General features: G+C 45.9%; 1 long non-coding RNA gene across 1 annotated transcript; it reads right to left on the bottom strand.

The window, feature by feature from the left end:
- Positions 1–353: 353 nt before the first annotated feature.
- LOC308571904 lies at positions 354–9,341 on the bottom strand. Its single transcript, XR_014001607.1, has 3 exons — positions 5,955–9,341; positions 5,087–5,274; positions 354–1,544 (listed from the first exon to the last, which is right to left on the bottom strand). It is a non-coding gene; the product is annotated as an uncharacterized lncRNA (long non-coding RNA).
- Positions 9,342–25,746: the final 16,405 nt, after the last annotated feature.

The raw sequence follows: 25,746 nt of genomic DNA, 5'->3' as shown, positions 1-25,746 counted from the left end.
CTGTGAATTTAGTAGTAGGATGCTTTCAGCTGTATGTGGATTAGTGGATTGGTTGCATGTAGCGGTTTGAATCCAGAGTAAGTTGATTGAACTTCATTCCCGATGAAACCAGTAGGATGTCATGAGTAACTTTCCACACTGATCTCATCAGAATTGGAGTGACTTGCTCTGGAGCCAGGCCAAAAGTTTTACGGCATAGGTTGGCAAAGTTTGTAGTGCTGATTCTTAAGTGAAAATTCAAAAATGAGATACACTTGTGAAATTCTGCTCCTGTTTCTCCTCTCTCCCCCCCCCCCCTGCACCCTCCGGCCAAGCACAGCTTCCCCCACTCTTGTGAATAAGTACAAAGATGCAACTGTGTTGAAAGTTTATTTTCGTAATGCAAGTGGTCATACAGTACACCCTGTAATACCTGTCCCCTCTCCTTTCAAGCACGTAATCACAGCTAGTGACCTTCAGACAGTTACCCAAACAACGAAGGTCTTTAAGGGTATGTTGGTCATGGGGTGTTTGCACATGTATGGCCAGCTTCCATATGCATGTACCAAGCATCATGTGATATTTTACTCGCCCCCTACTCTGCCCCCAGCAAATTCCCAAACCCTTCTACTTTCTAAAAGCATATTCAGGTAGGGGTGTCTGGCAGGGTAGAAGGTATCATGCACAGATTGTAGCAAAGTTGGAAAGAGGGTATTGGCAGAATAACTTCTGAGCATCCTTAGTTGATGCCAATAAATGGGCCTTTCCCCCCAGGTCTTGTTCTCCACCCCTACCTCCTACTTAGATTCAGTTATGAGTCACATGTTACAAGCAATATTGTTGGGAGTGTCATGTACTATATTTTGGGGAAAGAGATGCATCTGTATTTGAGTGGCAGTCCGGCTGTGTGTGTGTTCAACCATGATGCCCTCCTGTCTATGGCCACGTGGTATTTCCGCCTTCCCCTCTCCTCCACCCTTTCCCATGTCTTGTGCCAGTCTCCGCTCCTCCTTGTTGCCTCCGTTGCTCACAGTACACTCATCCATAAAGTAGGAAACACTACACTTGGACACGAGCGTTTAGTAGTGCTTTCTACTTTATGGATGAGTCCACTGTCCATAAACTGCAGCTGCTGGTCATGGGTTGGCTCTCGGCGTCTTCTTCATCTGTCGCTGGCTGTTTGTGAGCTGGTCCCCGCCCCTGCCCACCCCCTTTAATCTCCCCTGCGCCCGCCCGCTGGCAGCTCCCTGGTTGTGAAATAACAGAGAGATACTAGCAGGAGGGGAGGTTTGACTTACCCTGCCTTGTGGGTTTTGGGTGAGACAGCAGTTTTTACAGAATTAAAAAACGTCCTTCCTTCCCCATAGGGCTCACAGACTACATAAGGCTTTATTCTGCATTAGGAAGCGAGGAACAAAACTGAAGGAGACTTGCATGTACAGCAAAATATTGCAGTAAATATTTAAAAGCTCCTTTACACCTGCAAATACTTGCCTTTATCCTTCTCCTCCTTCCGCGCCTGGTTCCTTTCATTGTCTTTGGAAAAGGGGCCTGCCTCTCATTCTCTGCAGAAAGGTAAAAGTTCATTTAAGGTATATGCACAGATAAAAACTGAAAGAAGCAAAAACGAGTGCACGTGGTTCGGATTTTCAGATGGTCATTGGAGCTGGCTGCCTTTGAAGAAAGGGCAAATGAGAACCCACTTCATGTGGCAATTGACGGCATGCTGATGCTCTCAGCCTGCCCTCTTTCTCCTACGGGGATGTTCTGAGCCCAAAGTAAAAGGCAAACACATCATTGGCAGAGCTACCATAATTCAGTTTCTACCCTTCCCCGTTGCTGTCTCTTGTGCTTGAAACTCTCTTCCCAGCACAACTATGAGAAGTCCCCCCCACCCCTTCTATCAAATCACTCCTCAAAACCCACATTATTTGTGAAGCATTTGGCATGGTCCCTTAATCCCCATATCTTAGAGCTAAGTGCGTACAAATAAGCCGGATACATATTTTTCATTTGTTCACTCTCAACCCTTCCCTTTGTCAGATATTAGATTGTAACCTCCTTGGGGCAGGGACTGGCGTTTTAGTTGCTGCTCTTTAAAGTGCTGGGCACATTGAGAGTGACTGACTTATTCATAATCATAATGGCAAATAAGTCTGGGGAAGTTTGGAACAGAGGATCTGACTCCCAGCCACCTCTGTGACTTGGCTGGCTCTGAGAATTGATAAAAATATGTGTGTTCTGGTTCACCCAACATATGAGCGGAGGGCATAACCCAGGTATCCTACTTTTGAAACTCCATAACTCAACTAAAAGATTGCCAGATAGTTTCCCTCACTGCTCAAGATCCTATGTTCTGCTGTTCTATAACTACTTATAATTTATGTCTCACATGTTTAAATCTAGAGGGTAGTTTACTGTGGGACATTGTATTAGTGGTTACTTACTGCCTGTTCCTGTGGCTTTGTGAGAAAAGCTCAACCATTTTTCACTAGTGGTGACAAACTGAATAGGGAACTAAGTAGAGCATTTTAATGAAACTAGCTGAGGGGGAATTTTTTGGCATTGCTTTTTTTAGTATTTAACCCCTTAACCAAAAACCTTATGTTTTCCTGAGAGAGTTAAAGAAAGAAATGTTGTGGAGACTGGAGTGTGTGGCTCATCAAGTCTGGAGTAGGTCTCTGCTATTTCTGATGAAATTTAAGAGAGATGAGCAATTGGCCTTGAAGACCGAGAAAATTGTCTGGGTAGAGGCTTTCTATAACTATATATCAAATTTTTCTTCTTCTTCTTCTTCTTCTTCTTCTTCTTCTTCTTCTTCTTCTTCTTCTTCTTCTTCTTCTTCTTCTTGCCGGTCCACCAAATATTATGATTATTTAATTTCAACTTTACATGTGTGCTAGCTATAGTTCTGGTTTTTTTTTGTAGTGCACACATCACTGAGTTTCAGTATTATAAACATTTAAAGGTTTTTGAAGGCTAGGATCCAATAGCCCATGAAACTAGTTGGTGCCAGGTAGTTGCAAGGTTGAATAATTTGAATACATCTAATAATTGCCTCCTTGCTAGAAACATGCAAGTGATTAGCGGGCTGCGTGCCAGTTTAATGGGCGAGACAAATGTAATGCCGGTGGATCTTGTGTGTGTGTTCGCGTGTGAGCGGCAAGTGTTAAAATGTAAAACTAGGTCAGTACAGATGCATTGCACGAGGCAAAGTAACTCCTTAGATCCCTGCCCATATAGGCTACCATAAGGAAAATGAAAGTGTATTTTAAAAAAGTATTTTGCCTCCTTCCCAATCCCAAAGGGACAAAGCTGCAATCCCAAGCCCGTTAAAACAACCATTGTATTTCTAATCAAAGCATTATATATATTTTTAAAAAAACATTTTAAGTACTGTCCTTTTAAAAAATGTTATAATGTGAAGTTTTGGCAGGTCCCTTAATTGAGAGAATTCTGCAGAATTGGGGTACAATGAGGAGGACCCTGCTTTTCACCCTGGTAGGTCTTAGTAGAGCAAAGAGGTGAAGGTTGGGGGAAAGGGGCCTCTGACACTGAGCAAAATTCTTGGGATCTCCTTTCCCATACAGAATTTGCAGATTCAGGTAGGCTACAAAGTGGGGAAGTCTAGTTGTAATGCACCATATTGAACACAGGGCCCAGTCATGTATGGCACTCTGAGAAGGGCTCATGTTCTGCAAAACTATCTTGAGAATATGCTAGGGTGGGAAAATTTATTCTAGGTTTTATCTTGAATAAACTACAGGTTTTGTGGAAATGGCTTAGTCTTGTAATGCTTTGGTTCTAAAAGAACTAGGCAACCTAACTGCAGCAAACTTGGCAACTCAGGAGTGTTGGTGTTTTTTTTAACCCAACCTATAGAACAGTTTACCTATTTATATACAGTGTAATGGTTTCCTTTTAATATATCTGCATAGAATTGTCGTATAAGTTAAGGAAATTTAAGGAAATACTGCTATAAATTGGCAGGTTAAATAGATTATCAACTAAGATTAAACATATATAACTATTAATGCGTAAACAGGCCTTAAGAACCACTTACTTGGAGCCCAGTTCTGTGCAGGTTTACTTGGAAGTAAGCCTCGCTGATTTCAGTGGGACTTACTCCTGAGTAAAATTCCATAGTATTGTAATGTCAGTTCAGTAATAAGCAGCATAAAATGGCTGTTTCTATGTTTAGCTTTCTGTTCAATTTCCGGCAATCCTGTGTGTATGTAATTTTGCTGTAAGCCCCACTGAATGCAGTTGGGACTTACTCTGAGTTGAACAGGCAGAGAATTGGACTGCTCATAATCTTTAGGATGCAATCCTGCGCCCATGTATCTGGCAATAAGGCCCATTAAACTTAATGAGACTTTAAGTAGACACACATAGGACTGCACTGTCAGACTTTCCCCATTATAGATGCAAAATGGTTTGTTCAGTTTGATGCAATAATATGTGGCTATACCTTTGATTTCAAGAGAGCAACAGAGAAATAGTTGGAACTTTCCTTCCACAATAGCTGGGGTTGTTGTATCCAATGTTAGTCCTACACATGGCAGACACATTGAATTTAATTAGCATGACTAGTTTAGGTTCATTAATTTCAGTGGGTCTACTCTGATTAGAGCTTAGTTGGATGCAGCCCATTTGGTTTAACAGAAAACTTAATGAGGTTTTGTTTTTTAATATAGTGACTGGTATTCAGGGGACATTAGGAGTCTGTTTGCTTTCATTTGCCTAGATGGCGGGCACTAGGTTGGTGAAGGCTGATCAATACGCTGTATCTCTTGCCTTTCCTGTTTTCTATCTCTTACTTTCTCTCCCCGCCCTTTCAGCAAGTTCCTGTTTGGGGTTAAGACTGAATCCTTCATACATTAGTTACTTGCCCCACAACCCTGAACATCTTTATGCAAAATTCCCCCTGGCTTTCCTTCTGAGCACTGCTTGTAAGTACATCTTGGGCACAGCATGAAGGAGGCCTTATCTTCACTATCCACATGCTCTAAAATGGAAAATAACCTGAAATGGTGTTTATTATCCCTCCTCCTTACCCCGTTAGATTCCAAAAGTGGGGAAAGGATCTCCATGTCCTGTACCTTACCAACTGTCTTGGTCCATAGACTTCTCTTGGAACGAGATTCACGATGGCAGTGGAAGTGTCCTCCAAGACCCCCAGGCAATGATCCCAGACCAGCTCATGTTTCATCAAAGAGACTCTTGTGGTCAAATGCTGCGGGGACGGGCATTCCTGCCAAACTCCACACGTTTCTGCAATAGAAAGGAGCTGCCCTAAAAACCAGAGAGAGGAGGAGGACAGGTTAGGAAAATGGCTGCAAGGTCAATCAACTGTTGCTTGCTTGAACAGAGGTGTTCGTCTTCTTTCCTATCAGTAGAGGGCAGGCATGTTGGAATTTCACAGCGCCCTTTCAGTGAAGGGTGAGTGTGCAGCCACTGACTCTGCATAGCCGCCATATTTCCCCTTTGCATAAGCCACCCGTGTGACATCTTTCGGAACTTCCCTATTCTTACTTCCCAGTCTACGCCTGTTTAGGAGGGCTGGGGGGTGGGGAGTTAGGACTAATAGCTTACATGCCGATGAACACCCCCGCATGCTCCCAATTCCTCATGCCCCTCTTTAAAAATACAGGTTTTGTTCTTCGAACAAGAAGACAGACTAAGATTAGCTTTGGCCCAGATCCCCATCCTTCTGTCTCCCAAACACCAGCCTCATTCTTCCTCTTGTTCCTTCCTAGACACGATGATAGAACTCCAGGAGTCCTAGAGCATAACACCCACCCAGCACATGGATGCAGCGTGCTCTCTCCAAGAGCCTCAGCCGCCTTATCTCTCATGGCACAGCCCTTTCCTGCCCTCCTGCATTCCCAGCTAGAACCCAGGACTCTTCAGTCAAGTAGCCCCGCTCTTCCCAACTCCCCGCCCAGGGATCCTGTCAGCCCACAGCAGTCTACCTCTTGGGTCGCTTGCAATCTACCGGGCCAGCCGGGGAGACCAGTTGCCAGCTGAAGTCAAGAGATGGAAGTGCCAGTGCTTGGCCCATTTATAGACGCCTCGCCGCACTGAGCCCGCCTCGCGTCTCCTCCCACTTGGGGAGAGAGATAATCACATGACTGTTTGCTATCTCTCCCCTCCCTGCCCCAAACCACAGGAAACGACAAGAGGCCTCTCTCCCCGAACTGGGGCAGGAAATTGCAAACATCCCCCCCTCCTGCCCCGAGCTCAGAGTCTTGCACACCCCTCCCACCTGATGCACAGAGGAGCTGTGGTTGATCTCTTTGTGGGGGCAGCTCCTGGCTAGGTTTGCCTCCAGCAAAACGAAGGGGGCAGAAGGGTCCCGGGGGGCCGCAGACACCTGCATCCTCTGGTAAAGCTCAGGGTGTGTACATGTGGAACAAAGGCCCAACTATAGAAGCATCTTATGGAACCGAAACAAATTTCTCTCGAGCCCTTTCTTTTTGTGGGGGGCGGGTGGAGGAAAGGGGAGGCATCTCTGGGGCCCTTTCAGGGCTGTGTTTGGGGACGTGGAGCTACGATTGTCCTATCGGGCACTTTATATGAATGAGTTCTTAGTGAAGGCTGACCTTGCAACAGTTGGCTGGTCTCTGTCACCCATGCAGTGTTCAAATGCAGGTTTTCTTGTGCACATGTTCTGACCCTCTCGCAAGTGTGTGTCTGGCCCTCTTACAAGTGCCTAAAGCAAAGCTAGCTTGAAGGGTGTGGAAGTTGCCAAAAGAGGGGCAAATCTCCTGCTGTGCTCCTCCTAACCTACTTCATCAAAACTAAAACAGACAGGACCTTTGGGTTTGGCCTAGAAGTTGGATGGTGTGTATGAATGATTGTCTATTTTATGGTTTTGGGAGGCAATACAGTCAACTCAGGGTTTCCCCACAAGGGTTTCTGGATGTTGTCGCTTGCTGGCATTCCTCACCACATGTCTGTTTCACTGAGTAGCTCACTACTAGGTGGGGAGAGCAAATAAAATCCTCATGAGATTGCTTAAAGTGCTCCCTTTCTTACCCTAAGTTAGCCTTTGCTAGCCTGGTGTCCTGCGTAGGCTTTGGACAACAACGCAGGCTGGAGCTGATGGGAACCGTAATCCAAATCATCTAGGGCTTGCTGAAAGCTGCCCCAGGTTATCTCATAAGGGCCCTGAAGTGAGAACTTGTGCTAGCTCACAACACTCTTCCTCATTCACAAAGTGCCTGCGTGCTAAATTGTGTTGGGCGTGCACATGTGCCCTTCTTTGCAAATGCACTTTTCGAAGTAGTGCAAAGAAGCTGTGCTGAGGTGTAGGCAGAGTTTTTTCTGTAGTGCAGGCACGTCCAACAGGTAGATCGTGATCTCCTGGTAGATCACTGGACGTCTGCGGTAGATCACTGGTAGATAACTGTCTCACCCCCAAAAGGGGGTAGATCACTGCCAGTTTTTAACTCTGTGAGTAGATTACAGTCTCTTGGGAGTTGGCTACCCCTGCTGTAGTGGAATCCATGCTATGGAACATGCTTCTTAGACATCCACACTTGGTCCCATCTCTATTTCTCTCCCTACACCCAACCCTCTGAGTTGAGATGTTCTTATTTAGGATAAGCCTTTCTATTTGTGTAATGATTGTGGTAATGTTAAACTTCTGCCCAATGGCTTTTGAGATGCTCTTAGTGAATTGCAGAAGTCTTTCCTCTTCCAGTAGTGTTATGTTCCAACTGTGTGTTAGTTTTGCAGCTGGGAGGTGTTTCATGGTGGCTTTTGGTACTGTGCTTATTCTACTTCTGTATTTTGCCTTGAATAATTGTGTGTGTATAAATACTCCTCGCACACTAACTTCTGCATGTGAGTTTGTGTATGCCCAGGCTCGGGTATGCAACCATATATTTAGCTACCAGCCTTGGATAGATCTGGAGAGGGGTATAATCAAACTCCTAGGTTCCTATATCAAATTTCCAGGTAACCTGCTGGCATGAGGAGTTGTTTTGACTGCAATTCAGTTGACAGAGAAAAACAAACTCTGTGCAACTTTTTTATTGAGCAATCCTATATCCTGTCTTCCTTTCCCCGCCACTGCACCTCCATGCATCTTTGCTTAGAGCCCAGTGATAATTTTTCATGATATTCCCATGGTTTTGGAAGAGGCCTCTTGTTCCTGCCCTCTGCCATCCTATATGTCTTAACTTTTTCTTTTGGTTTCTTTCCCCTTGTATTTTCTTTCTGGTCTCCTTCCTTTTTAGATCTCTGCATGCCTACAGCAGGTATGGGGAACTTTGGTCCCTCCAGCTACTGCCATTGGCCTTGCGGAGACCTGGTGGAAGCTGTTTTTCGGCAACATCGGGAGGGTCAAAAGTACCCCACTACTGGCCTTTAAATGTTGTTTTTCAGACCCTCTCTGCCAAGAGCTCTTGCAAATCTGCTATGGAGTGCCATGGATGTTCTAAGGCAGGGGAGGTGCAATGCTGATCAGCTGCAGGCAGCATGGCCAGCGGCCCTGGCATGCTGGGAGTTGTAGTAGTCCATCAAGATCTGGACAGCCACAGGTTAGCCACTCCTCTTGGTTCATGCAAGGGCCTGCCTCATTGGTAAGGATCACAGCTCAGTGGTGGAGAGCATAAACTGTACACTGAAGGTTCCAGGTTCAGTGCTTCAGACTCTGGAGAGTCAACTAGTGTCATGGACTGGCTGGATGCAGAGGAGTGGTCTGAGGCACCATTTTGGGAAACCCCAAGGGAAGAAGGCTCAGAGCCAGGGGATTGGTTGTGGGACCACGATGAGTAGTCAGAGGGAGCAGACTGGGAGGAGGAGGTGTTGGGCGATAAAGAGGGTTTAGTGAGCAGGAAGAGTCTGTGGCAGAGAGCAGTTCAGAATACAGTGGTACCTTGGTTTACGAACTTAATCCGTTCCGGAAGTCCGTTCTTAAACCAAAGCGTTCTTAAACCAAGGCGTGCTTTCCCATAGCAGCGGGGGACTCAATTTACAAATGGAACACACTCAACAGGAAGCAGAACAGGTTCTGCTTCCAAGGCGAAGTTCACAAACCAAAACACCTACTTCTGGGTTTGCAGCGTTCTTAATCCTAGTTGTTCATAAACTAAGCTGTTTTTAAACCAAGGCACCACTGTAAAAGGCTGGAGAGGAGGGGAGTCAAGAGGCAAAGCCAAGGCAGGCTGCTGGAGAAGCCAGAGCATCTCCCTCTCCTGTTGCAACCAGCTGCCCTCCCTCCTGGTCTCCCAGAACCTGAAGAGGTAGGAAGAGGACAGAGCAAAGATAGACAGGATGCCAGAGGAGGAGGAGGAGGAGTTTTGGATTTGATATCCCGCTTTATCACTACCCGAAGGAGCCTCAAAGCGGCTAACATTTTCCTTTCCCTTCCTCCCCCACAACAAACACTCCGTGAGGTGAGTGGGGCTGTGAGACTTCAGAGAAGTGTGACTGGCCCAAGGTCACCCAGCAGTTGCATGTGGAGGAGTGGAGACACAAACCCAGTCCCCCAGATTACGAATCTACCGCTCTTAACCACTACACCACACTGGCTCAGAGTCTTATATTGCTTAGGAAAGACCCAGGAGGAGGAGTCTTTGGGAACTTCAGTCGTCGCAACTGCCTCACTGGGGCAAGATCTACATGGAAGAGTTACGGTATTCACTAAGCTTGGCCTCCTGAGCTGTTTGGTTTCTTTGACTAAAGAGAATTAACTTCGCTGGCACTGTGTGAGTGAATTCTGCTCTGCTCCTGACACCCGCCCTGATAGCTTAGGTGGACATAGAGGCCAACCTGATATAAGGAGCTTATTGGCTGGGCCTGACTCGGATGCTGTCAACCCTCCCATGTCACAGTTTACAATGTGAGAGTGTCGGAGATGGTCAAGCTCTCTTTTGAGCAACTCTTCCACAAGTACCACACTTCTCATTGAGGAACTGGGATAAGGCTTCTGGAGAATTCCAGGACTGGGGGGGGGGGGGAGACAGAAAAGCAGTGGCTCGGGAAAAACTGAATGCAAGGGAATAGGAATGGCGAAGGCTGCTCCCCTCCAAATCCTGAGATGATGGCTTCCTTTTACTAGGCAGACCTCTCTAGCAGATGCTTCTTTTTATTTCTTCCTGCCATCTGCTTGTGACGTGCTATAATGTGGGAGCCTACTCTTTAATACATGTCTGCACCTAATTCTGAATACAGCCCTAACCCAACCTGTTATAATTCGAAATCACACAGTTTTGTGGAGGTGGGAGTAGTGCATTTGTAAAGGTTTTGGAAAGTGTTGGGGCACTGGAAAAATAAGTTGGCTGAGATAGAAGACTAAATATGTAACAGCTGGAAGGTGTCATAATTGCTGGAACACTCCCCCCCCCCTTTCAATTTGTTGGGTTGTGTAAAATCTGTGGGCCATAGCAGACATTTTTTCTCCCCCTGCAGGCATTATGAGCAGAAATATATCCACTAAAACTTTCTGTTGGTTTGAAGGTGGCATAATTGGCATGGTTATCAGAGATTTCCCTGAATAAAGCAAGGCGAGCTTGCTGGATCAGGTCAATGGCCCATCTAGTCCAACCAGATGCCCATGGCAAGACTGCAAGCAGAATCTTGAGTGCCCACCTGCAGTTGCTACCAACTGATAGTAGCCATTGACAATCTTATCCTTCAGTAAATTGTCTAATAATCATTTAAAGCCATCCCCCCAATAGGCCTTGAGGCACCCGGTTAGCCAGTGTTGGGTGTAGGGGGCGGGACTAAATCAGCTTATCTGGCACACTTGAACCCATGTTTTTGCTGGCATCCATCTGTCTTGGGAGACAATGGAAGAGTGTGGGATGCCTTCTTCTTCCCCCTAGAAGCCTAAGGCTCTCCCATCTTGAGACCTATGCAGAATACTGGCTAGGGGACTGGTATGTGCAAAAAGGTAGTGTAGGTGGTGGCAGAGAGCCTACTGTACTCAATTTGTCATATTCTTGGTTGACCTGCCTAAGCAAACATATCTTGCCTATTCATCCCTGAAGGTTCAAAAGATAGAGAAAAATCACAAAACAACATTGGGGTCAATAATAGTACGCTAACCTAACAGTAGTTACAAAACTATTATATATGTTAAAAAAATTATTCCACCCTCCCTCCAGAGAGCTTGGACCACTGTACACCCCCACCCCCATTTTGTTCTTGCAACACCCCTGTGAGGTAGACTAGGATGAGATAGTGCCTACCCAGAGAGCTTTGTGGCAGAGCGGGGAATTGAGCCCAGCCATCCCAAGCCTTGTTAAACACTTGCTACTGTTCCACACTGACTCTCACAAATGCTCACCCCAATCCAACTTGGGGGCCCCTTTTCAAAATAAATGTCAAGTGATGGGAGGTCTGATCTTGGAACTCCAACATCTCATCTCTCTCCCCCTTGACCACCACCCTTCGTGGAAAAGCACACCTCCCCCCTCCCCCCGCTTTGCTCCCATATTCAATGAGATCTCATTACATGATTCCAGGTACTCCCTAGTTCTGTTTTCTAAGGAGGAAGTGCTCTTCTCTGTGGTAAACGTGGGCACCAAGCCCAGCTCGGTAAGTTTCTCATGAAACTACAGTTTGGGAGTCTGTATTCCTGCTAATTCCCTGCTTTAACTTGCTTTATGAGTGAGAACGGTACTGGAATCCGGCCGGAAGTTTTGTCAGGGATTCTTCTGCTAAAGTTGTGTGTGTGTGTGTCATGCGTTTTACAGCTTTGTGTTTCCCATGATGCATGTGTGCTGAATGGATTGGGACAAACGAGGATGTTTAGGAAGTGGAGAGACTGCAGTTCCACCACTCATTTGAGAACGGGGTGTCTTGGCTTCTCCAGTGAAATCACCAACTAGGCTCACACAAACACCCCACATCCCCTAGGCAACATAACATTAGTCAGTCTTCCCTCACTGTTGCTTTCAGAGCTTACCAGGCAGGACATCTTATCTGATGATGAGAGGTGGTTATTTATTTATTTCATTTTAGGCAAGCCAAGAAACAGTGGTTGCAGAAGCTGAAATGTTTACCCTTTAACAGCTAGAAGCACCCATTCGTTTCTCGTATCAGAAAACAGTAGAAGGTATTGAGGCATTTGGGATCTCTGTTTTTCTTCTTCTTTTTCCCAAAGCAAGAGGAAGGTTCTGCCCTTCCTGAGGCATTTGCAGTGTAATAAGAACACACGGCCCCAACTGTCTACTGCTGTGACCAGCTGAGAAAAGTGCAGGGATAAGGATGGTGAGGTGAGACTTTATGGCTGGTTGGAGAAGCTTGGTGGGCATTGGGTGGCATGCTGTCTCTGGATATAGTGGTCCTCTTTAGTCGTGGTGGCTGCGTGGAACTTCCTTCCCCTTGCTTCATGCAGTTGGCCACTAAATTCCAGCCACCTGGGGGGCAACAACAGGTGAGGACTATTGTCTTCAGCACCTTCCTGTGGGCATCCAAGAGCCATCTAGCTGGTACTTGGGAAGCAGGCTGCTGAATTAAATGGGCTGATCTAGCAGGGCTGAAAGCAGTCTAGGGAATATGGGCTATTCCATTTTCTGAGCTATGGCTAGCTGAGACACCATAGCTCTGCAGCAAGAGGAATTAAACATTTTTCCACCAACATGAGAACATAGAAAGAACATTGAAAGTCCACCTAGCCCAGTTTTGTCTACTTTGACTGGCAAGAGCTATCCAGGGTCGCAGGCAGGGGTCTTTTCCATTGCTTGCTATCTGATCCTTTTAAACTGGTTAAATCCATAGATTGAACACAGGACCTTCTGAACACAGGACCACCTTAATTCAAAGCAAGTGTTCTACCCCTGAATTCTTATTCTTACTTTTACATATGTATAAAACCAACTTTACAGCCTTAGGCCATCATGTGCAACAAGACAAAAACAACACACACAAAAATACAAATTCTAAAAACAAAACCGTTCTTACAGGCTCTGAAAGCAATGAAACCATTCCTACAGATTCCTATGGAAAGCCTTAAACAAAGATGTCTTCAGTAGATACCCAAACATCATGATGTTGGGTGCCTGCCTAATTTTGGCTGGGAATTGATGCTGGAGTTGGCCACACCAAAAGCCCAGTTTCTAGGACAAACTAAATACACCCTTTGAGGAGCATAGTTGCTGGGTAGGGATATATGGGGTGAGGTAACCCCTTAGGTAGCCTGATCTCAAGTTGTTTAAGGTTTTAAATGCTAAAAGCAGAATCTTGAACTGCTCCCAGCTACATATTGTGGTACCTCACTCATTAAACCTGGAGAAATGAATCATGACAACATTTGGGAATCTCTGTTGCAGGGGCCTTAATTGGGAAGTTTTCCAGGACCTGAGATTTTATTCTTCTGACTAATTTGCAAGGTTTGGAAACTCCTTGGCTAGGTGAGGTATGCCTCGGCCCTCTTGATTAATCATGACTGGGTTATTTATATCTTTGTGGAAGCCACAGATATAGTTGACCAACACCACCCACCATTTTGCAGTAGTGAGTTCTAAAAATGAGTGAAGGAACTGGTTAAGTAGAATGTCGCCTTTCTTTGGTTTAAGACTCATTTGTCTTCTATCTTTACCAAGCTCTGTTGGTAGCATTCCCCTGCTTTCTCCTCAGTCACTTGTTTCAGTCCAATTCACAAGTTCATGTACTACTGTAGTAACCCCCTGACCCCTATTAAATAATTACTTGAATTAGGCAGTCAGTTTTATGAATTGCTCTTTTGCTGGTCCTTTTTGTCATTCTCCTCTATGCATTTTCCTGTTCTGAGGTAGGAAGTAAACACTCTGTGGTGTTCTCAAGAAATAGTACAAAGAAGAAGCGTTAGGAAAATCAACCGTGAAAACAAGGGTATGATTTTTGCCGTCAGTCTTTTTTTATTGTTGTGTCCCTCATCAGTTACTTTCCAAAGTAGCAATGGAAAACCATGCCAGCAATAGCTGGTGAGCCGTAGCTTAGCCACCCCTGATCTACACCTACTGGCAGCAACACTCTTGCCTAAGATTTCAGACAAGGGGCTTTCCTGGCTTATTGGAGTTGCCAGGGGTTAAACCTTCAGCTCTACCACCGAGCTATGGCTATTTGGCAAATTCTTGGGTGTGATGGCTGACTGACTGACAGAGTCATTGTTTTTTTAAAAAATAATAATAATAACAGCCTGCTTTTCCAGTTACATGTTCAAAGAGAAATGAAAATAAAAATAAATAAAAATAACATGAATAGAAAATGTATTTGCCTGTCTGAAAAGTATTTAGGGACAAATCCCACATGAAATGGGGATTCAAGTGTTAAGATTTGAATGGGGGCTTCCTCATTTTTAACACCCACTCAGCCTTGAAGCTAGCTGGCTGTGTTACTGAGGGCCAATTGCTCTGTCTCAGTCTTAACAACCCTCCCAGGGTTGTTGTGAGGAGAAAATGGAGAAGAGGAACGATGCATGTTCCCATTGGCCTTGACTATTGGCCACCCTGGCTGGGACTGATGGGAGATGTACCAGTAGTTCAGCAGCAGCTGGAGGGTCAAGGGTTCCCCTGCCCTGTGCTACATGATAAACGGACTTGCATGTTAAATTGGTCCCCATGTCCAGTGTTTTTAAAAGTATATCTAGCATGTGCTCTCCAGAACCTGCTGTGCTTTTTGGGTGGGTCTGCTTCATCCCTCTGCTGTCTTGAGGTCTAATGTCAGCTTCAGGCATTTTTTCTGGAGGGACTGGCTTGGGTGAGGTGTTCTCTGTCCCCCTCTCTTGAGAAGCACTCCTTATTCACTCCCTACTGTTCTGCTGCCCTGCCTCCTGCCTCTGGGCCATTTCTGTATCGCCACTTGGAGACAAGAGTTTGCTATCAGAAGGAACAAGTGGGACTTGCGCTAAAACATTGCTGTGTAGTCCCACTCCCAAAGGACGCGCTTGTTTAGAGCTTGGGACGAGTCTTGTAGGGCTTCATCAGACCTTGGGGCAGTGGGGAGTATGCAGGTGTTAAGAAAGGGGTCTAGCATCCTCTTACAGTAGCCAACCAGATGTCTACAGGAAATCTGCAAGAAGAACCTGAGTGCAACAGCTCCCCAGCAGCTGGTCTTCAGAAGCATGCTGCCTATTGTAGTTAGTAGCTGAATCTGTTTAATTCTCTTTGGAACCCACCCAAGTTTTTGTCCTTCTTTTGCCTCCTGTGGGAGCAAATTCTATTGTTTAGACTTGCAGTATGAAGAAGGGCTAGAGTGTTGTGTTTCTCTAGATTAGATAGGACAGAGGCTGATGAAATTATGTACCTAGGAAATATAATTTGTTTCTTTGTCCCCCTTCAACACTATTAACTTGGGGGCACTCTTAATCTGATTGACAGGAGATTCAGAAGAGCCCCAATTCATAGAGCGGTGGTGATGGGTAAACAGAATCGCCATGTATGGAGATACAAGTCCATGCCAGTTAATGGCTGCTGCTGTGTGTGTGCCGGTGGGATGTGTCAACAGTGAGAAAGACCTGTTGCCTTCATGCCCGGCCTGTGAGCTTTCTAGAAACTTCTTCCTGGCCAGGGAGCTAGATGGCTCTGTCAGCAGGCACTTATGTTCTTGACGCATATTAGGTCACCCTGCCCTATATGCTTGTGTTCTCGCCTCTAGTTCCCTTTGCAGGGAGTTTCAGCTTAGCCTGGGAGAGGGAACTGCAGAGACCCAGAAACATTTGTCAGAAGAGAGACGGGGCAACCACATCCTGCCCAGAGCCTGAGAGAGGAAAAGCAAAGGCAGGCTTGCACATCGGTCTGTCTCTTGTCTCATGCGTAGTCTGTCTTGCTCTGGCTCCTCCTCCTTCCCCTCAAATTCACAGTCTCCTTTGCTCAGTAGGGCCTTGCTGTACCCACATGGCAATAGCCCAAGGTCACAATCCTGTCACACATCTGCTTAATAATTGGGGAGAGGGGGCTCAGGAAGAGAGGCTTATTTGCAGAGTGCGTGTGCAAAGTTGTGCAAAGTTGGTGGACCTAGCAAGGAGGACAAAAACTGGAGCTTGCCGGTTGTAAGCCTCCTGTTTCCCTCAACCATTTTACGTTAAAAGCAGTCTGCAGTTTGTTATCATCTGGTTCATCTTTGCTTCTGAGCCTCTACTTTGGGAAGAGAGACCATAACTCAGTGGTAGAGCATTCTGAAGGTCTCAGGTTCAATCTCTGCCATCTCCAGTTGAAAGGACCTCGTAACAAGGATGGACCTGTGGCCCTCTTGGCATTGCTGTAGTCCAACTCCTATCATGCTTGACTGTTGGCCATACTGGTTGGGGCTGATGGGAGCTCAAGCCCAGTATCACCTGGAGGACCAAAGGTTCCCCACCTCTGAGCCAGTGGATGTTGGAAATGACCTCTGCCCTGGGACTCAGGAGAGAGCTGCTGCCATTCAAAGCAGGCACCATCAGGCTAAATGGTATTAAACAGTTGGGTGAGTGTCAACACATGGCATCCTTAGGGAGCTGTTGAGTTCACAACATCTTGGTAGGGTCCAATGCGGACACATGCCTTTGTTCCCTGTTTAAGAAAACAAAAACACATTGGCCTGGCACCCCAGACAATGCTTCTGGGGTGCAGTGGGGAGCTGAGTGTAGCCACCATTTAAATATCCTACAGTGCTCTGTAGTGATGCTACATTGGGGGCACTGTGAGAAACTAAAATGGAGGCTTGACACAGCTGTCCGGCACTGCTGGAGATCTGCTGCTGTCTCCATTGCCAGATAAACCCACCAGGTCCCAGTGGTGGATGAGGGGGTCTTCCAGAGGGTGCTTTCCCCAGGGACCCCCTCCCAATCTAGAAGCAGCCCCATTAAGATAAGTCCCCTGTGTTAAGGGGGGAAATGTGTAGCTTTCTTTACTACAGAGCTGTGATCTGCCTGATGCTGCCATGCTGCTATGACTCCCCTTCTTTGTTAGGGGGCACGTAGAGGGAGGGAGGCTGGTGAGCCAGGGCCAAAACCCAGCTAGTCCTGTTGCCCACAGTTGCCTTTCCCGTCGCACCTCTCTGTAGGTGACTAGTGCTGCTGGCGGCATATCAGACTCCTCAAAGGGCTGCATTAAACTAGGGGAGAGGCCTCTAGTTTCTGATCTCACATTTTGTCCCCTTAGGTGGATCCCAGCAGGGCAGCAGGGTTGCCAGCTCCTACACTCTCATCCTTATTGACCCAGCATTGACTGCTGCTGTTCCCTGCGGCTGTCGCTGCCTCAGCAGCCTTGTTTTTCCCCCATAAATATTTTATTAAGTTTTCAAACATAAGATAGAGAATCACACATCAAACACACAAAATCCCCTCCCCAAAAACGTAACAGACAAAAAAAAACAAATACAAATACACCAACAAAAAAATATAAAAAAGAAGAAAAAAGAAAAACACAACTGTTCATAACATTTTTTATATAACTAACTGGACTTCCTCACATCTCCCTTACCCTGCATTCTCTGTATTAAAAATGCCAGCAAATTATTACCTTGTTTCATTCCTTATTTTGTACTTCTCAGATGTTATATTTCTAAACTTAAAGTAGTTTTTGTCAATTAGTTATAACTTAGATTAAACATAATATTGCTTTAAGTTTCAACCTTTTCTTACATATCACTTAATTTTCTATATCACACAGTCAAATTACTGGAGCCATATTTTTCTGGATCGCAGCCTTGTTGACCCTGTTTTCGTAAGAGGTGAATGTCTAGCAGCAGCCTGCCAGAAAAGGTCACAAAAAATGGCAAGTCTCCCCACTCTGCCATGTTATTAACCTCCCTTGCCATCTGTGCTAGTCATTTTGCAGCCTATTGGCTCCCAAAAAGTGTTGGGCGATTTGTGGGGCAGGGAGGTGAAGCTTTTCTAGTTTTCAGGTTTGGCTGCCCAGTTTGGTTGTTTGAAGGCAATTTTGCCTCAGGTACATGCCTGTTTTACAACATGAAATTGTTTTAGAATTTGGTCTTCAACGCTGACAAATCTCCCACCCCACAATTCAGTTGCCTCCCCATTTTACCACAGCATATATGATAGAGAATTTAGGGGAGGGCATTCTCACAGTGTCTGTCCCCACCCCCACCCCATTTGTCCTAGTGTGTCCTTAAAGCATCCTGGCATTTAGCAACTGAGGCTTTCCCACAGCCTTCAGATACAGTGATGGGGAAAGCACCACTTGCTAAATTTCAGACTGCTGAGAAAGAGCAGGACCCATAAAGAGGTTGACTGTCTTGCATAACAGGCAGGGCTTAAGAGTAGGACTGCATCTGACGAAAGAAACATTTCTTATTTTATTAAGAATTTCTTGTAAGTAAATCGAAACATATAACTTTGTCAATGAGTCATTGAGCTGATACGAATTAATTGAGTCTGCATCAATTTGCGTATGAAGAAAACCAGCTTTTTCCGAACAGAAACTACTGTTACTTGATGCCCGCAATACCTTTCCTGGGGCCCCATTTCCTGTTGTGCTGAAGATTGGTGTGTGTGTGTGTGTGTGTAAGAATACCTCTTCTAAAGTCATTTTGTATTGGGGTATGTGTATGAAAATAATTTAACATTAAAAGCTGCACAATTTTGCTGGGGGCATTTTTCTAATGAATCCAAAGGCTTTCCACTGAGCTCTTCTTAGGAGTTTGTCTCTAGGGCTAATGCCGCAGTTACCACTTGAGCCTCTCAGCCCGGGTGGGAGATGTCATGGGTGCCTAACCCCCCAGACTTTCAAATTTCTGCTTTATTGACTGAGCTAAAAAAGGCCTGACGTGTAAGCCTCCCCTTCCCCATCAGAAACCCCACCTGCTTCCTCTCCAGTTATACCGTTCCCTTCACTTCCCCATTCTCTCAAAACTTGGGGGGAGGGCAGGCCAGAGTGGGGCGGGTAGGGCAGAGTGGTCTCTGCAAGGGCTGAAATCAAAACCTGTGAAAGTGGGTGAATGTTGGGGTGGGGGTGAGGGAAGGGACTTCAACTCCCTGCGTAGTTGTCGCTGGGACTGTCACCAGACCCAGCTGCAGTTTCATCGTTTTCTGAGAAACATCCCCCCTCTCAGAGAAGCAATTTCAGGGGTTTGTTTGGAAAAAAGAAGTGCAGCTGGGATATTGTATATAAAGGTATACATCTGGAGGATTTAAAGAACCCAAGGCTGGAGTGGCCTCATAGGCAAGAGACCTGAATGAGGATCTAAGATCCCCTCAACCCTCCCAGGATTCGCACTGTGCCCTTGGGCAAGTCACTCTCTCTTTGCTTCAGTTCTCATCTTGTCTGTGAAATGAGTCTAAAGAGAAGTTGCCTCCTAAGGCTAGTGCCACAAAAACCTAAGAAAATAAATAAAGTTTTTGTGGGGTGAGGAGGGTTTACTCTATTAAGGGTCAATACAAATTCACAAGGACTCAGATGACCAATGGCCATGAGCCCCCATTCAAGGACAGAATAAATATGGCTACCCAGTTTAAGGCACGAGGCACAAAAAACTCCTGGGGGGCTGTGGTTGAAGCAAAAAAATGCTGGAGTAAGGTGCAGCTTTTGAAAAAAAAGGACATTTGTGTGTGTCTTCTAAAGCACCACCACCACCACCATCATCATATTTATACCCTGCCCATCATTCTGGGTTCCCCCAGCCACTCTGGGCGGCTTCCAACAGATTTGAGTCAGAATGGGTCAGAAAATCAGGTAATGGAGGAAAATTTGCTACTTCTTCAAGATGGAGCCGTCAAAGTTATATGGGTTTTTTTTTTCTTTGAATGCCTCCCAATTACTAGCTTTTGTTTGCACATTTGTTCAGCTTGCTTTTGCCCTAGAGAAGGAGGTGGCTGTTTCACCATTTGAAGGCAGATTTGCTGCCACCATCTCAGTAGCTTTTTCTTTTTCTTTTTAACCTCATGGCAAATGAGACAGGAAGGACCCACCCTTATCCGACAGAACTGATCTTCTCCGAGCGATAAGGGACTGCTGGCGCGCGAGGGGGGGGGGAGAATGTGGGGGGCCGCCGGTTTTGAGATGAGCATGATGATTCTGCGTGTGCAAGCCTACTGAATTCTATAGTCATCCTGGGTCATTCGCCCCTACTTGCTCCTTCTCTAACCCTTGCCTTGCAGAGCTGGGGCATGTATAGTTTCAAAGAAAGCAGAAGTCTGAACCCTTCCTTCATTCTTACTCTCTTCTCCCGAAGCTCTCCTTTCTCAGAGAACCCAGGAAACCTCAACTCCTAGCTTCACAAAATTTCCTGCAGAGAAAACCAGGAGTTGCAGTTCCCAGACCTGCACCTCCCTTTCCTCCTCGCTCTGACCTACTAGATTCTTCCTCCCCACGCCCTCTGGCCACCAAGTGGGGCAGGCTTGAGCTGCTGCTAGGCTGCTGAGCTTTGACTTCCCATGGTAGGCTGTGGGGCAAGCTGTAGCGCTGCATTGATTGCCTTATATGGGCAGAAGCACACCAAGGGTGGAGGGGGAAGGGAGGGCGAGGCCTTTGGCGCCATTTTTGTGAGGCAGGATGTGGTCGGCCTGTGGCTTCGGCTACTTGCAGGAAGACGTTCAGTTATGTGCTTGGGGGGAGGATGGGCAGTTGTCACCTGTTAGCGTTTTAGACTCAGTGACCTGTTCTGAAACTTTCCTGGCATTCTGCCCGCTGTGCATCTCCATTTCGCGCTTGCATCTCTTCCCCCTCCCTCCCCGGCGCCCGCAGCTGGATCTCGAGTGTGCGAAAAGCGAGTGAGAGATTGAACTGCACTACAGATTGCACCCTGAGAACTTGCAGTGGATACTGAGAATCATGGAATTGTACAGTTGGAAGGGACCCCCAGAGTCATCTAATCCAATTCCCCTGAAATGCAGGAATCTCAACTAAAGCATCCATGACAGATGGTCATTCAGCCTCTGCTTAGAAAACCTCCAAGGAAGCAGAGTCCACAACTTCTTGAGGGGGACCATAAATTGTGGTGACAGCAGTTTGCTAATCGGCACAATTCTGTGTTTGGAGGTTCAGAAATTTTAAAACCTCCTGATCAAATTTGGGTGATAAGCACAGAACTACAATTGCAGATCTATGATTTTTTGGGGTGGGGTGGAGTGGGGTGAGGAAGCTGACAGGAACTGTGGGTCCAGTTTGGAACAGATTTTCCCCTGGGATGAATGTGATAAAAGTGATGCACATTTTAATGGGGGAGGTGTAGAACAAGGCATGGCAAGGGGAGGGGCACAGGATAGCAATTCGGAAAGGGCAAAACACCATGGGACAAAATGCAAGTGTCAAAGGCACTCAGAGTCTCTGTTTATAATCGATGGTAATTATTGGAGTAGGGGTGAGGTCCATGTGGACTGGAGGCGATCAGAAGTCGTCCCCATCTTCAAAAAGGGGTGTGGGAGTCCGGGGAGAAGACCCAACTACTAACCGCTCAGCTTGACACTGATACCAGGAAAGGTGCTAATACAGATAAAACAGTCAATTGGTAAGCACTTAAAAAAGGATGCTGTGATTACTAAGACCCAGCATGGATTTCTCAAAAACAAGTCATGCCAGACAAATCTCATCTTTTTTTGGATAGAGTTACAAGCTGGGTGGATCAGGGCAATGCTGTGTACGTAGAGTATCTTGATTTAAGTCTGGCTTTTGACAAAGTCCTCCATTATATTCTTGCAGAGAAGCTGGTAAAATGTGCACTGGACAAGGTTACTGTTAAGTTGATTTGTAGCTGGTTGATTGAGCCCAAAGAATGCTCACTAATGGTTCCTTGTCGTCCTAGAAAAAGTGACACGTGGGGTGCCACAAGGTTCTGTCCTGGTCCTGTGTTTGTTCAATGTCTTTATAAACGACTTGGACGAAGGAATTGAGGAGATGTTCATTAAATTTGCAGATGACACCAACCTGGGAGCGGTAGCAGAAAACAGAATAGGGATTCACTATGACTAGATTGGAGAACTGGGCCCAAACTAATAAAACGAATTCCAATAGAGACAGATATAAGGTTCTGCACATAGGCAGAAATAACCAGCTGCAAAAAGATGGGGGATACTTGGCTCTCCAGCAGTACATGTGAAAAGGATCTAGGGGTCTGAGTAGACCGCAAGCTGAACATGAGTCAACAGTGTGATGCAGCAGCAAAAAAGGCTAATGCAATTCTAGGCAACATCAACAGAAGTCTAGTGTCCCAATCAAGGGAAGTCCTGGTCCATTTTGCCTTGGTCAGACCACACTTGAACTCCTGTATTCATTTCTGGGCACCACAATGTAAGGAGGAAATTAACAAGCGGGAATATGTGCAGAGGACGACAACCGAGATGGGTGTCAAAACCAAACCTAATGATGAAAGGTTGAGGGAGCTTGGTATGTTTAGCCTGGAAAAGAGGAGACTGAGAGGAGATACAGCCATCTTCTAATATCTAAAGGGCTGTTACATGGAAGATGGAGCAAGCTTGTTTTCTCCCGCTCCTGAGGGTAGGACCCGAAACGATGGCTTCAAGTTACAAGAAAGGAGATTCCAACTAAACATCAGGAAGGACTTTGTGACGGTTGGAGCTGTTCAACAGTGGAACGATCTCCCTTGGGAGGTTGTGAGCTCTTCTTCCTTAGGGTTTTTAAAGCAGAGGTCGGATGGTCATCTGCCATAGATGCTTTAGTTGATATTCCTGCATAGCAGGGGGTTGGACTAAGTTACCTTCCAACCCTACAATTCTATGAATCTGTGAAGAAAGATACTGCATACGAGTGTTTTTTTCATGATAATACTAGAAGCCTCTGTGCCAAGATAGATGAACTGGAGTCTTACAGGGTGGCATTGATATAGTGGGCATCATAGAAACCTGGAAGAATAGAGAGGACTAGTGGGCACAGAATATAAAAGATGTACTGGAGGTGGTGTCACTCTATATGTCAAAGAAGGCATTGGGTTCAGCAAGCTAGAAGTCCTAAAAATGCAGACTCCTCCACAAAATGGTTGTGGGTGGTGATACTGGACCCTAAGAGCAATTTAGTACTGAGGATGTGCTAACGTCCCCCAGATCAAAATGTTACTGAGGGTGGGGAAGATACGTTGTAGATGAAAAATATTTTCCACCAAACTTTTGATACATAGAATTGGAAAAGAGTCTGAAAAGCATATTATTTTTGTGAAGTGGATATGTGGGGACCTTGCAGCCGTGTGCAACACAGACTTTGTTTCCCCCCCTCTTGAGTCACCCTGCCTTACCATTAGGGTGCAGGAGCAGCGACACTCTGTATAGGATTCATTTTAGTGTAGCTTATTGCCCGAACTTTGCTAAATCCCACTCTGCTGTGGCCACATGGGTTTACTTCTGCTCAAGAATAGGCGAATTATGCAACTTGAATTCATTAACTACATTTGCATGTATTTGTTTAGACATAATTTTATCTGCTAGGCCTGAGGAAGGGCAAGGAGCAACACCCAGTACCAACATCTAGCTCCATAACAACTGGAAATATTTATCGGTAAAATATTGCAGCAAGCATCACCCATGACTTTTCATCATTTACTGTTGTAACCTTAAGGACCCGATATTTGCTTTCATTGGGGGTGGGGGTGGGGAAACCCCAAAAGCAGAGATTCCCAGAACGAAATCCCATGGTTCCACAATGCTACTGTGCATACACAAGATAAATTCAGCTTGAAAACCTATTGCAGTTGAACGCTCCAATCCTGTACCTGGTTTACTCAAACAGGCCCACTGTGTTAAATGAGGTTTACTCCCAAGTGGGGTTGCTATATTTCAAACGGTGAAACTATGGACAAAAAAAGGTGTTGAGCTTTTCCTGAGTTATTTTTATGGGAAATTGGCAAAAACAGCACTGACGACATGGACTGCCATACGTCCGTTTTTTCCAAGACATTTGTTACTGATTTCCATAAGGACACTGCTGCCGACTGCAGTATTCTGGATATTTCTGGGAAATCCTGGACGCAAGGCAACCCTTCTCCCAAGTAAGCCTGGATACATAACTCAGTAATGTATACTGGAAGGATTTCAGAGTCTCAAAGGCTTGTTTTCTCTTACACGAGGACTGCAGCTTCTTTTCAGAGAAAAGTAGTCACACAGCTGTGCCTTTAAAAGACATTTGCACAGGGGCCCAGACCATGCTAACCATTTGTGGTGAGTCTCCCCTTCGCACAGACACGGACTGTTACAGTAAACTGCTGCCACCCAACCGGGACGTTGTTCTCCCATCTTAGCTGTTCCGTGACATGGTTGATTCGAAACCAAACCAACGTCTTCTACCCACATGCCTCGTTGCATGAAGTCAACCACGTGGTCTCCAACCGACGGCAGAGCTGCAAGGGAACTTGTTAACTCGGGCGGAGATACTACAAACCAGAAACTTAGTGTTTGAAATATAAAAATGCACTTGCTAATTTTGTGTCAGTTCATGTGGAATAAATGCTACCTTTCACTTCTGCACTTGCAAGCGTTAAAGCCTCCCCCCTTTCTTTTCTTTTTTTTTAAAAAGAAAAATTGCTTTTTTACTATTATTTTTTTTAAAAAAGATGTTTCAGATTTTGACAGACTTCCATCAGTCCAGCCAGCAGGTGCCAGTGGTAATTGCAGATGGGAGCTGTAGTTCATTGGCCCCTGGAGGAACTATTGATTGACTTAAGACGGGGGAGACCAGAGTTGAAATCCCCAGTCAGCCCTAAAGCTCTCAGAAATAGGCCAGGGATCGTCTCTCAGCCTCACCCACCTCAAAGGATTGTTATGAGGATTAAAACGGCAGAGACAGGAGCCCTGCACACCACACTAAGCTTCTCGGAGGAAGGGTGAAATGGGGCTTCAAGGTTTGCAGTGCAATTCCATATAAATCTACTCCGAAGGAAGCCTCATTGATTTCTGTGGGACTTCCTCCCAGGTGAGCATGCACAGGATTGCAGTCACAACTGATAAAAAACGAACATTGCCAATTCAGAGACAACATGTCCCTAAAACAAGTTACAAAACTTGGATCTGGTTAATGCCACCTTGAAAGGGGCAACTCTCCCTTCCTTCACAAAGCAGGTAATGTCTCTCTTAAGCTAGTGTGCAACAACACACATCTAAAAACAAAGTTTATGTCTGTATTTCTCACCAATGTCCCCTGCTTTGAACCACTCCTATCCCCTCTGCTTGAGCCCCGTTTTAATGCAGCCAGCATACATAGTTGTTATTTTTTAATCTCCAACAAGTCTGCGAGGTGTCTTAGGATGGTTGGTTGAGGCGAGAGATAACAACTTAACGTTCTTGACAAGGCTAGGCGGTTTGAATCCAGCTTCTAGACCAGCACGCCTCAAAATGACTCCCCAGCTATCTTTTGCTTTCAAAACTCTTTTAACACCACCTGGTGGTTCCTCCTATGTATGAGTTTTGACTTCTACCCCCTGGAAGTGAAAGCAAGGGCTGTAAAAACCTGTGATCCTTCTCTTCTCTGCCTCCCAACACCTTGCCCCTTCACATAATCTAGGGATAGGGAAGATGTGCCCCATCAGCTCCCACCCAGATTGATCATGGCCAGGGATGATGGAATCTGTAGTCCAACAATCCGTGGCAGGGGGCAGGGGGAGAGCCAGTGTGGTGTAGTGGTTAAGAGCGGTAGACTCGTAATCTGGGGAACTGGGTTCGCGTCTCCGCTCCTCCACATGCAGCTGCTGGGTGACCTTGGGCCAGTCACACTTCTCTGAAGTCTCTCAGCCCCACTCAACTCACATAGTGTTTGTTGTGGGGGAGGAAGGGAAAGGAGAATGTTAGCTGCTTTGAGACTCCTCAGGGTAGTGATAAAGCGGGATATCAAATCCAAACTCCTCTTCTTCTTCCCCATCCCTGATATGCACCTTCCGTGACAACAGGACAGT

This window comes from Podarcis bocagei (genome assembly GCF_964188305.1).
Source record: "Podarcis bocagei genome assembly, chromosome: 13".
Classification (NCBI taxonomy): Eukaryota; Metazoa; Chordata; class Lepidosauria; order Squamata; family Lacertidae; genus Podarcis; species Podarcis bocagei.
The sequence above is the reverse complement of the archived record's forward strand: the minus strand, read 5'-3'. Positions and strand labels throughout refer to the sequence as shown.